The sequence below is a fragment of the Oncorhynchus mykiss genome, chromosome 13, assembly GCF_013265735.2.
Source record: "Oncorhynchus mykiss isolate Arlee chromosome 13, USDA_OmykA_1.1, whole genome shotgun sequence".
Taxonomy (NCBI): Eukaryota; Metazoa; Chordata; class Actinopteri; order Salmoniformes; family Salmonidae; genus Oncorhynchus; species Oncorhynchus mykiss.
In genome coordinates this window covers 66663537-66676893 of record NC_048577.1, presented here as the reverse complement: position 1 = coordinate 66676893, position 13357 = coordinate 66663537, and positions in this window count along the sequence as shown.

Genomic DNA, 13357 nt, shown 5'->3' with positions numbered 1-13357 from the left:
CCAGGGCTCCATGCCTGGGTAGGGAGACAATCCCCAACCGGATTGTCCACAAGGGGGTGCCATTTTAAGCCGTTTTTAATCACCAATGTACAGTTGAAGTCGGAAGTTTACACACACCTTAGCCAAATACATTTAAACTCAGTTTTTCACCATTTCTACATTCAACCCTAGTAAAAAATTCCCTGTCAGTTAGGATCATCACTTTATTGTAAGTGTGAAATGTGAAATGTCAGAATAATATAGTGGAGAGAATTATTTATTTCAGCTTTTATTTCTTTCATCACATTCCCAATGGGTCAGAAGTTTACATACACTCAAGTAGTATTTGCTAGCATTCCATTTAAATTGTTTAACTTGGGTCAAACGTAAAAATATAAAATATACCCAACTTATTGTGGGAAGCTTATGTTAAAAACAACCTGAGGATTGATTATAAAAAATGTTTGACATGTTTCTACGAACATTACGGATACTTTTTGGAATTTTCGTCTGCCTTTCAGGACCGGAACGAGCCTGTGGTTTTCTGAACATAACACGCAAACCAAATGGCGGTTTTTGGTTATGAAACTAATCTTTATCGAACAAAAAGAACATTTATTGTGTAACTGGGAGTCTCGTGAGTGCAAACATCCGAAGAGCATCAAAGGTAAGTGATTCATTTTATTGCTTTTCTGACTTTTCGTGACCAAGCTAATTTGCGGCTAGCTGTTCTTACTGTTTTGTCTAGTGATTGATAAACTCAAAATCGCTTGGATTGCTTTCGCTGTAAAGCATATTTTCAAAATCTGACACGATAGGTGGATTAACAACAAGCTAAACTGTGTTTTGGTATATTTCACTTGTAATTTCATGATTATAAATATTTTTAGTATTTTTTTTATTTTGCGCTCTGCAATTCAGCGGTTGTTTACGAAAGGGATCGAAATTTACGAAATGATCCTGCTAAAGGGATCCGTGCATCAAGAAGTTAAACGATTCCATCAGATCAGGCCTCATCTGAGTGGCATGACCTCAGACACAGAGCCAATCTTTTTCACGTCCTGCGGCAAAACGTACGATAATCTCGGGGAGTATGTGGGCCAGATATTTGCCTAGTTCAGCATTGGAACACGGCACTACTGTAAGTCGCCTCAGAACGCCAGCCAGGCTTGGTCACTAATTGAGGGACAAACCAATCCATGATTGACTGATGAATAAAGTACAATTGTTTGAAATTCACCCTTGTCTTTGTGTGTCATTTGGTCACGGTTGAGAATGTATGGAGGCCTGGGGGTCTGAATGACCAGGGTGTTATAGGGTACCAGGTGCACCGAGATTAAGTGACAGTCAGGCAGGCAGGCAGGCAGTTAGGCAGGCAGGGCAGAGAGAGTAAGCCCAGAGGCATGGAGTTCTGGAGACACCTGGTAACCTGTTCAATCACCAGATACACGTCTGGACTCAGTCTCTGGAGTGAAAGCTGGACTTTGTCATTTTTCAGCATAGCTCTGTCATTGAATTACATTGGGTTCCTAGATGCCCTTGGTGGGGGGTGTAGGGCCCCCTTGTGGGCTCTCCCCAACCGGTGTCAAGAGCCCCAGTCCAGCCCTGGTGGCTCCAGGAGCCATCCCCCCATCGCAACTTGGTAACCTGTTCAATCACCAGGTGCACAGCTGAACATAGTGCAATGAGAGAGAAGTTGGACTGTCATTGACTTACAGTTGAATTCGGAAGTTTACATACATTGAGGTTGGAGTCATTAAAACTCATTTTCAACCACTCCACACATTTCTTGTTAATAAGCCAAGTGTGTTCCTTCTCCGACATCACAATTCTGCACTCCCTGAAGCTATAGTTTGTTTTGTGGCTTGTAACGCTCAGCTGGTATCCCCCATTTTCCAGGGTTACTTCCATAAAATCCCTCTCACTGAACATGGTGACTGGGGATTGCCTAGTGCCATTAAATATGGCCAACCGGCTGGTCATGAGAGCCGCAAACCTACGTTTGTCAGAGCAGGTGGCTCGGATCTCCAGTCAATTGAGAACCGAAGGAATAGCCTGATTACTTAGCTCGACAAACAAGCTTAACCCCTACAGCGTTCGCAAAATGTTGCCCTGTGCGCTGCCTGGGTCTGCCGCGAATCCCGATCCATCTTTGCCAAGCAACCTTTCTAATTCCAACGGCTTTAGCCCGCAGAATCGTCCATCGGAACTGCAGAAGATACTTCAGAAAACTTCGAACAACGGCCCGATAGATTTTTCATGTGGATGGTGCCAAACCACGGCCTTCACATTGGCATACCACTCAGACATACATATGTAATTATCCAGGGAACACAGTCCTTCATCGGTGTCACGTTCACTGTCTTCAAACTCCCTGTCATAGATGAGCCAAGGCGCAGCATGTAATTCCACATTTCTTTTAATCGAAGTGAAACCTTCACAAAAAGAACAGGTGAACAGAAACAACCATGGCCCACACAAACACACACAGAAAATAAATAATTACCCACAACATTAGGTGGGAAAAAGGCCGCCTAAGTATGATTCCCAATCAGAGATAGACAGCTGCCTCTGATTGGGAACCACACTCGGCCAAAAACAAAGAAATAGAAAACATAGAATGCCCACCCAAATCACACCCTGACCTAACCAAATAGAGAAATAAAATGACTCTCTAAGGTCAGGGCGTGACAATCGGCCATGGCCTGTGACATAATGCGGCATCCCGTACTTGGGATAGACTTCTGCGACTATAATGTAAATGACTATTGTCAATAAGTTTCACTGAAGGGGTTTTACCCAGAATGAAGCGTTCATATTCGGTCAAAATGACATTTTTTTCTACTTGCTTCCGGGTAGGCCCCGACCTTCAATAGTGGATGACTCACCGTCGACCTCATCTCTCTCGCTATCCGTTGAAGTCCCCCTACGCAGCCTTGCTCCCTCGGTTCCGACCGTGTTTCACCACCGCTCTGACTGGTTGGCTGCGCCACCACCACCAATCCTGCTCACTCTCATCCTCCAGCTGCTGCTCTGCCACCACCGACTGCTCACTCTCATCCTCCAGCTGCTGCTCTGCCACCACCGACTGCTCACTCTCATCCTCCAGCTGCTGCTCCGCCACCACCGACTGCTCACTCTCATCCTCCAGCTGCTGCTCCGCCACCACCGACTGCTCACTCTCATCCTCCAGCTGCTGCTCTGCCACCACCGACTGCTCACTCTCATCCTCCAGCTGCTGCTCCGCCACCACCGATTGCTCACTCTCATCCTCCAGCTGCTGCTCCGCCGACCACTCACTGTCAGTGTTCCTCCTGGGCTCAAGCCGTGTTCCACCACCATCGTTCTGCTGCTGATTCGGGCTGCTGTCTGTCATTCGAATGCCGGCTCGCTAGCATAGCTTACTTCCATTCGATAGTACCAGACTTAAGTTTGTGGGAAACTTTGAAATGTCGGTCTATCCACCCGACGTTTTGCTTGGAACACAGTCGTGTTTTCGTATGCTGTTCATAGCTTATCTCTCCTGCCTTCCTGCGTGAGTGAGTACCTGTTTGCTCCACCGACCAACAAACCAACCCTAAAACTAACCCTAAATCTCATTCTAACCCTAAACCTCATTCTAACCCTAACCATATTCCCCCTAGAAATAACATTTGACCTTGTGAGTGCCAACAAAATGTCCCCAGTTGGTCAAATTTCTCTTTGTTTACTATTCTGGTCCCCACAAGTATAGTTAAACACGCCCACACTGGACATAAACACACTGGAGACACACACACATTGGACACACACACACTGGACACACACACACTGGAGACACACACACTGGAGACACACACACACTGGACACACACACACACACTGGACACACACACACACTGGACACACACACACACTGGACACACAGAGACTGTAAATTAAAATGTTAATTGTATGTGTCCACATAACTGAGTATCAGACTAACCTTGTGAAACTGTCATGTTATAATCTCCTGTTCTTCTGAGTATAATTCTGTGTTGCAAACCAGTTTGTTCCTGTGTCCTGGTATAGAATGAAAGGGAACTGAGAGTTCCTCCCAACAATAGGAATTATAAAGATATGTGCTGATCAATGTTTCTGAATTCAGACTGTCTACACTGTGCTGTGGTATTCTGTTATTCTCTCTGAGATCACAATGCTTCTGAATTCAGACTGTCTACACTGTGCAGTGGTATTCTGTTATTCTCTCTGAGATCACAATGCTTCTGAATTCACACTGTCTACACTGTGGAACTCTGTTATTCTCTCTGAGATCACAATGCTTCTGAATTCAGACTGTCTACACTGTGGAACTCTGTTATTCTCTCTGAGATCACAATGCTTCTGAATTCAGACTGTCTACACTGTGGAACTCTGTTATTCTCTCTGAGATCACAATGCTTCTGAATTCAGACTGTCTACACTGTGGAACTCTGTTATTCTCTCTGAGATCACAATGCTTCTGAATTCAGACTGTCTACACTGTGGAACTCTGTTATTCTCTCTGAGATCACAATGCTTCTGAATTCAGACTGTCTACACTGTGGAACTCTGTTATTCTCTCTGAGATCACAATGCTTCTGAATTCAGACTGTCTACACTTTGTATTCTTTCTGAGCTCAGAAATAAAGAATCGTGGTTTGACTTGGACTCCAGGAGATCCTCATTTTTATATATCCATGACAACACACACACACACACACACACACACACATACACCTTAGACACACAAACACATACACTGAACACACACAAACACACACTGGAAACACACACTAGACACACACAGACTGTACACACACACTAGACACACACACACGGGACACACACACACACACACACCAGTTTGAGTTTATTCCTGTAAATACTAAAATAGAAAGGCAACATGTAAAGTGTTGGTCCCGTGTTTCATGAGTTGAAATAAAAGATCCCAGAAATGTTCCATATGCCCAAAAAGCGTATAAGTTTTACATCAGTGAGCATTTCTCCTTTACCAAGATAATCCATCCACCTGATAGGTGTTGCATATCAAGAAGCTGATTAAACAGCATGATCATTACAAAGGTGCACCTTGTTATGGGCAGGCATTAGCTACGGACAATGAACACAAGTGCATTTTATCTATGGCAATTTGAATGCACAGAGATACCGTGATGAGATCCCATTGTCGTGCCATTCATCTGCTGCCATCACCTCATGTTTCAGCATGATAATGCACAGAGATACCGTGATGAGATCCCATTGTCGTGCCATTCATCTGCTGCCATCACCTCATATTTCAGCATGATAATGCATGGCCCGATGTGGCAAGGATCTGTATACAATTTCTGGGAGCTGAAAAAAACACAGTTCTTCCATGACCTGTATACTAACCAGACATGTCACCCATTGAGCATGTTTGGGATGCTCTGGATAGACATGTCACCTATTGAGCATGTTTGGGATGCTCTGGATAGACATGTCACCTATTGAGCATGTTTGGGATGCTCTGGATAGACATGTCACATATTGAGCATGTTTGGGATGCTCTGGATAGACATGTCACCTATTGAGCATGTTTGGGATGCTCTGGATAGACATGTACAACAGCGTGTTCCAGTTCCCGCCAATATCCAGAAACGTTGAGCAGCCTTTGAAGAGGACTGGGACAACATTCCACAGGCCACAATCAACAGCCTGATCAACTCTATGTGAAGGAGATGTGTCGCGCTGCATGAGGCAAATGGTCACACCAGATACTGACTGGTTTTCTGATCCACCCTCCTACTGTTTTATTAGGTGTCTGACAAACAGATGCATATCTGTATTCCCAGTCATGTGAAATCTGTAGATCAGGGCCTAATGAATTTAGTTTTTCAACTGACTGATTTCCTTATATGAACTATAACTCAGTAAGATCTTTGGTGTTCATTTACTTACATCATTGTCTTGTATACAGTCTGATATATAATGGACCTTATGCTTGTTATGTCACCTCTTTTGTTCAGTGTAATAAAAAAGATAAGTTTTAAATGTTTTATTTTTGATATGCTTGATATGATGTATGATGTTAGTAACACTCTGAAGTCATTCCATCCTTTCACTAAATGGTAGTAACACTAAGTCATTCCATCCTTTCACTAAATGGTAGTAACACTGAGTCATTCCATCCTTTCACTAAATGGTAGTAACACTAAGTCATTCCATCCTTTCACTAAATGGTAGTAACACTAAGTCATTCCATCCTTTCACTAAATGGTAGTAACACTAAGTCATTCCATCCTTTCACTAAATGGTAGTAACACTAAGTCATTCCATCCTTTCACTAAATGGTAGTAACACTAAGTCATTCCATCCTTTCACTAAATGGTAGTAACACTAAGTCATTCCATCCTTTCACTAAATGGTAGTAACACTAAGTCATTCCATCCTTTCACTAAATGGTAGTAACACTAAGTCATTCCATCCTTTCACTAAATGGTAGTAACACTAAGTCATTCCATCCTTTCACTAAATGGTAGTAACACTAAGTCATTCCATCCTTTCACTAAATGGTAGTAACACTAAGTCATTCCATCCTTTCACTAAATGGTAGTAACACTAAGTCATTCCATCCTTTCACTAAATGGTAGTAACACTAAGTCATTCCATCCTTTCACTAAATGGTAGTAACACTAAGTCATTCCATCCTTTCACTAAATGGTAGTAACACTAAGTCATTCCATCCTTTCACTAAATGGTAGTAACACTAAGTCATTCCATCCTTTCACTAAATGGTAGTAACACTGAGTCATTCCATCCTTTCACTAAATGGTAGTAACACTAAGTCATTCCATCCTTTCACTAAATGGTAGTAAGTCAGTCTATCCAGGGTTTTGGGTTTGGGATGGTGATGAATCAGTGTCCCTCTGTCAGTGACACACACACTGGACACAACAACTAAAGCTCTAAACTAACTTTTTATTGACAGATGCCTCATTTAAATGTTCTCGATTTTGATGAAAGGAAATCCCATATAGCCTACTGGCCAAGACTTTGTTATGGCATCTTATTTTTGGGTGTCTCAGGTCAGGACTGAGCCATGATCAGAATGTGTCTATCTATTTCCAGCCCTGCCATTTCTACCTGTCCTGATCTAGTGTTTGACCCCTGACCTCCTCACACAGTCTCACTGTCCATGTCTGCTTTTAGCTCCCAACTCTACTTCACTGTGTTATAATGGACCTTATGCTTGTTATGTCACCTCTGCAACCAGGTATCCAACATACTGACCTTTCTGACCCTGTCCCATGGTCCTACTTTCTATAACTGAACATTAAAGTCCTCTGAGTTTTGCTTAGTGTCCATTTACTGATTTATTGTATATGTATTTGTTGTATATTGGGGTTGTGCCGCAGAGCATCATGGGGGTTTGTATCTGTTGAGACGATCACTTTCCAGATAAATGGTTGAACTGATTCCTGTCTTCAGTCTCATCATTATGCAAATCAAATGTATTTATAAAGCCCTTCTTACATCAGCTGATATCACAAAGTGCTATACAGAAACCCAGCCTAAAACCCCAAACAGCAAGCAATGCAGGTGTAGAAGCACGGGGGCTAGGAAAAACTCACTAGAAAGGCCAGAACCTAGGAAGAAACCTAGAGAGGAGCCAGGCTATGAGGGGTGGCCAGTCCTCTTCTGGCTGTGCCGGGTCAAGATTATAACAGAACATGGCCAAGATGTTCAAATGTTCATAAATGACCAGCATGGTCAAATAATAATAATCACAGGCAGAACAGTTGAAACTGGAGCAGCAGCATGGCCAGGTGGACTGGGGACAGCAAGGAGTCATCATGCCAGGTAGTCCTGAGGCATGGTCCTATGGCTCAGGTCCTCCGAGAGAGAGAGGGAGAAAGAAAGAGAGAAAGAGAGAATTAGAGAGAGCGTACTTAAATTCACACAGGACACCGGATAAGACAGGAGAAGTACTCCAGATATAACAGACTGACCCCAGCCCCCCGACACATAAAGTACTGCAGCATAAATACTGGAGGCTGAGACAGGAGGGGTCAGGAAACACTGTGGCCCCATCCGATGATACCCCCAGACAGGGCCAAACAGGAAGGATATAACCCCACCTATTTTGCCAAAGCACAGACCCCACACCACTAGAGGGATATCTTCAACCACCAACTTACCATCCTGAGACAAGGCCGGGTATAGTCCACAAAGATCTCCGCCACGGCACAACCCAAGGGGGGGCGCCAACCCAGACAGGAAGATCACATCAGTGACTCAACCCACTCAAGTGACTCACCCCTCCTAGGGACGGCATGGTTGAGCACCAGTAAGCCAGTGACTCAGCCCCTGCAATAGGGTTAGAGGCAGAGAATCCCAGTGGAGAGAGGGGAACCAGCCAGGCAGAGACAGCAAGTGCGGTTCGTTGCTCCAGAGCCTTTCCAATCACCTTCACACTCCTGGGCCAGACTACACTCAATCGTATGACCCACTGAAGAGATTAGTCTTCAGTAAAGACTTAAGAACAAGTGTATCTTTAATCCTATGTAGAACATGTATCTTTCATCAACGTTTATGATGAGTATTTCTGTTATTTGACGTGGCTCTCTGTAATTTCTCTGGATATTTTGGAGGCATTTCTGAACATGGCGCCAATGTAAACTGAGATTTGTGGATATAAATATGCACATTATCGAACTAAATATACATGTATTGTATAACATGATGTCCTATGAATGTCATCTGATGAAGATCATCAAAAGTTAGTGATTAATTTGATCTCTATTTCTGCTTTTTGTGACTCCTATCTTTGGCTGGGAAAATGTCTGTGTTTTTCTGTGGCTGTGTACTGACCAAACATAATCGTTTGATGTGCTTTCGCCGTAAATCCTTTTTGAAATCAGACATGTTGGCTGGATACACAACATGTGCAGCTTTAATTTGGTGTCTTTCATGTGTGATGTCATTAGTTAGCGTCCCACATATCCCAGAGAAGTTAACATTTCTCCTCCATTTCATCTACAAGTGAAAAATAAGGAATCATAGCTTTCACCTGGATTCACAGTTTGTCATGGAAAGAAATGTGTCCTTAATGTTTTATACATTCATGGTCCCCACCTGGGGACTGAGGGTTATGAGAGAACCCCCACATTACTAGCTTCTCTTTATTCAACCTGATATCTACCCACATGGGGACTGAGGTTTATGAGAGAACCCCCACATCACTAGCTTCTCTTTATTCAACCTGCCATCTACCCACATGGGGACTGAGGTTTATGAGAGAACCCCCACATCACTAGCTTCTCTTTATTCAACCTGCCATCTACCCACCTGGGGACTGAGGGTTATGAGAGAACCCCCACATCACTAGCTTCTCTATATTCAACCTGCCATCTACCCACCTGGGGACTGAGGGTTATGAGAGAACCCCCACATCACTAGCTTCTCTTTATTCAACCTGCCATCTACCCACCTGGGGACTGAGGGTTATGAGAGAACCCCCACATCACTAGCTTCTCTTTATTCAACCTGCCATCTACCCACCTGGGGACTGAGGGTTATGAGAGAACCCCCACATCACTAGCTTCTCTTTATTCAACCTGCCATCTACCCACCTGGGGACTGAGGGTTATGAGAGAACCCCCACATCACTAGCTTCTCTTTATTCAACCTGCCATCTACCCACCTGGGGACTGAGGGTTATGAGAGAACCCCCACATCACTAGCTTCTCTTTATTCAACCTGCCATCTACCCACCTGGGGACTGAGGGTTATGAGAGAACCCCCACATCACTAACTTGTATGTTCTACAGCCTTGTAAAGATAAGGAGGGGATGACTGGGAGGCAGGTTGGCATTTATTGTCATGAATTTTGCCCTGGAGGCAGTTCAGCAAAGTGGTCACTAGCTGACACAGGCACAAAGTAACACAATCTGATTTTAATCCTACAGCCAATTTTTACTTTGGAGCTGGGGCTAGGGGGCACAAGGAGTTCCCTGAAGGGAACACCCTATTCCATTCAGCTGAAAAAATATTTTTTAGAAATATTTAACTTTCACACATTAACAAGTCCAATACAGCAAATGAAAGATAAACATCTTGTTAATCTACCCATCGTGTCCGATTTTTACAGCGAAAACACAAGATATATTTACGTTAGATGACCACCAAATTCAAAAACACACACAGCGATTTTTCACAGTCACAAAAGCATGAATATAGATAAAATGAATCACTATCCTTTGATTATCTCCATCAGATGACACTCAAAGGACATCATGTTATACATGTATTGTGTGTTTTGTTCGATAATGTGCATATATATATATATATAAAGGATCTCAGTTTACATTGGCGCGTTACGTGCAGTAATGTTTTGATTCCAAAACATCCGGTGATTTTGCAGAAATACTCACAATAAACATTGATAAAAGATGCAATTGTTTTCACAGAATTAAAGATAAATGTATCCTCTATGCAACCGCTGTGTCAGATTTAAAACAAACTGTACGGAAAAAGAATAATCTGTGAACGGTGCTCAGAACCCAAAGAAATAGCCGCCATTTTGGCGTCAACAGAAGCTACAAAAAACACTATAAATATTCACTTACCTTTGAATATCTTCATCAGAAGGCAGTCCCAGAAATCCCAGTTCGACAATAAATTACTGATTTGTTCCATAAAGTTCCAAAAAGCCCATAATTTAGCCACTTGTTGTTAGTTTGTTCAGCCCAGCATTCAATCTTCAAAAAGCACGAGTAATTCCTCCAGACAAAAACTCAAAAAGTTCCGTTACAGGTCGTAGAAACAAGTCAAATGATGTATGCAATCCATATTTAGGATGTTTTAAACATTAACCAGCAATAAGGTTCCAACCGGAGAATTTCATTGTCTGAAGAAAAGCATAGGAACGGGAGGACACTCTCTCGTGACCGCGCGTAACGAGACCGAGGCTTTCTGCCAGACCACCCACTCAAAGAGCTATTATGAGCCCCACCTTTATAGTAGAATCATGCAACCAGAATCTAAAGACGGTGACATCTTGTGGAAGCCCTAGGAAGTGCATGCTCATCCATATCTAAGGTAGACATCCAATGGCACTGTTTTCTAAATTGAGTTCTCACTTCCTGTTTGGAATTCTTTTCAAGGAATTCTTCTTGTCTGCCATATGAGTTCTGTTATACTCACAGACATGATTCAAACAGTTTTAGAAACTTCAGTGTGTTTTCTATCCACCAGTTATAATATTATGCATATATTCCCATCTGGGACTGAGTAGGAGGCAGTTCACTCTGGGCACGCCTTTCATCCAAAAGTGAAAATGCTGCCCCCTAGCCTCAACAGGTTTTTAATATCTGTAGGAAATCACGCAGTTCTGCCTCCAGGTCAAGATTCATGACAAACATCAACCTGCAACTGGGAGAAGGCAATGTAAAATCAAAAACGAAATTGTTTTCACAATTAACATGCCTTTTCTTGTTTCAATTATGTTTTATTATGAAAAATACAATATCTTCTTGTATACTTGTACAACTGAATAAACTAAAATCACATTTTATTTGTCACATACACATGGTTAGCAGATGTTAATGCGAGTGTAGCGAAATGCTTGTGCTTCTAGTTCCGACAATGCAGTAATAACCAACGAGTAATCTAACCCAACGATTTCACAACAATGACCTTATATACACAGTGTAAAGGGATAAAGAATATGTACATAAACAACATGAATGAGTGATGGTACAGAACGGCATAGGCAAGATGCAGTAGATGGTATCGAGTACAGTATATACATATGAGATGAGTAATGTAGGGTATGTAAACATTATATTAAGTGGCATTGTAAAGTGGCTAGTGATGCATTTTTTCCCATCAATTTCCATCAATTCCCATTATTAAAGTGGCTGGAGTTGAGTCAGTGTGTTGGCAGCAGCCACTCAATGTTAGTGGTGGCTGTTTAACAGTCTGATGGCCTTAAGATAGAAGCTGTTTTTCAGTCTCTCGGTCCCTGCTTTGATGCACCTGTACTGACTTCGCCTTCTGGATGATCGCGGGGTGAACAGGCAGTGGCTCGGGTGGTGATGATGCACCTGTACTGACTTCGCCTTCTGGATGATAGCGGGGTGAACAGGCATTGGCTCGGGTGGTGATGATGCACCTGTACTGACTTCACCTTCTGGATGATAGCGGGGTGAACAGGCAGTGGCTCGGGTGGTGATGATGCACCTGTACTGACTTCGCCTTCTGGATGATAGCGGGGTGAACAGGCAGTGGCTCGGGTGGTGATGATGCACCTGTACTGACTTCGCCTTCTGGATGATAGCGGGGTGAACAGGCAGTGGCTCGGGTGGTGATGATGCACCTGTACTGACCTCGCCTTCTGGATGATAGCGGGGTGAACAGGCAGTGGCTCGGGTGGATGTTGCCCTTGATGATCTTTATGGCCTTTCTGCGACATCAGCAGTGTATGTGGAGCGTATGTCCATATATAATTGTACTATTTGTTATTCAACATAAAAGACGTACAACAAATGATCACATTGGTATTTTAACGGTGTTATTGTTTAAATTGTTTAAATTTAAGAGTTTAATTGTTTAATTGTTTAAATTTAAGAGTTTAAATGTTGAAACAGAGGATGCATCTAAAACAGTATAAAACAAGTGCAGTATGTTCTGAGAATGTTACTTTAACGTCAACTCATAACGTCACACTATAACTTCATGGGAGTCTTGTGGAAAGACTGCATGTTGTTTTGGGGGGATTGAGTGACGTCTTCATCAACATTTGCAGAATATTCCTGTAATATTTTCACCTCTTGTCAGACGCCAACAGTCTAGTCGGCTGCAGACATTCATAAGGAGTTCTAGTAGTTTATTTGCCATTTGCAGGTATTAAAAGTAATACATACATTGTAATTTCTTGTTGGAGCTCTCTCACATATAGGACAGTACATACCAGTGGAGGCTGGTGAGGGGAGGACGGCTCATAATAATGTCTGGAACAGAGTGAATGAAATGGAACACATGGAAACCACGTGTTTGATACCATTCCACGTATTCCCCTCCAGCCATTACAAGCCTCTCCTCCCCAATTAAGGTCCCACCAACCTCCTGTGGTACAAACACAAACAGTAAAATATATCATAAAAAATGCAAAGTGGTAAAAGATCAGAAATGGAACCAAAAGGTTCAGTCATGTTCTAATAGTCTGATGAAAACAAGTTGATGATTTAACCAGGCAGATAGAACTGGGATAGAAGCTGTTCTAGAACCTGTGGTCCAGAAACTGATTTAACCAGGCAGATAGAACTGGGATAGAAGCTGTTCTAGAACCTGAGATCCAGAAACTGCATTAACAGGCAGATAGAACTGGGATAGAAGC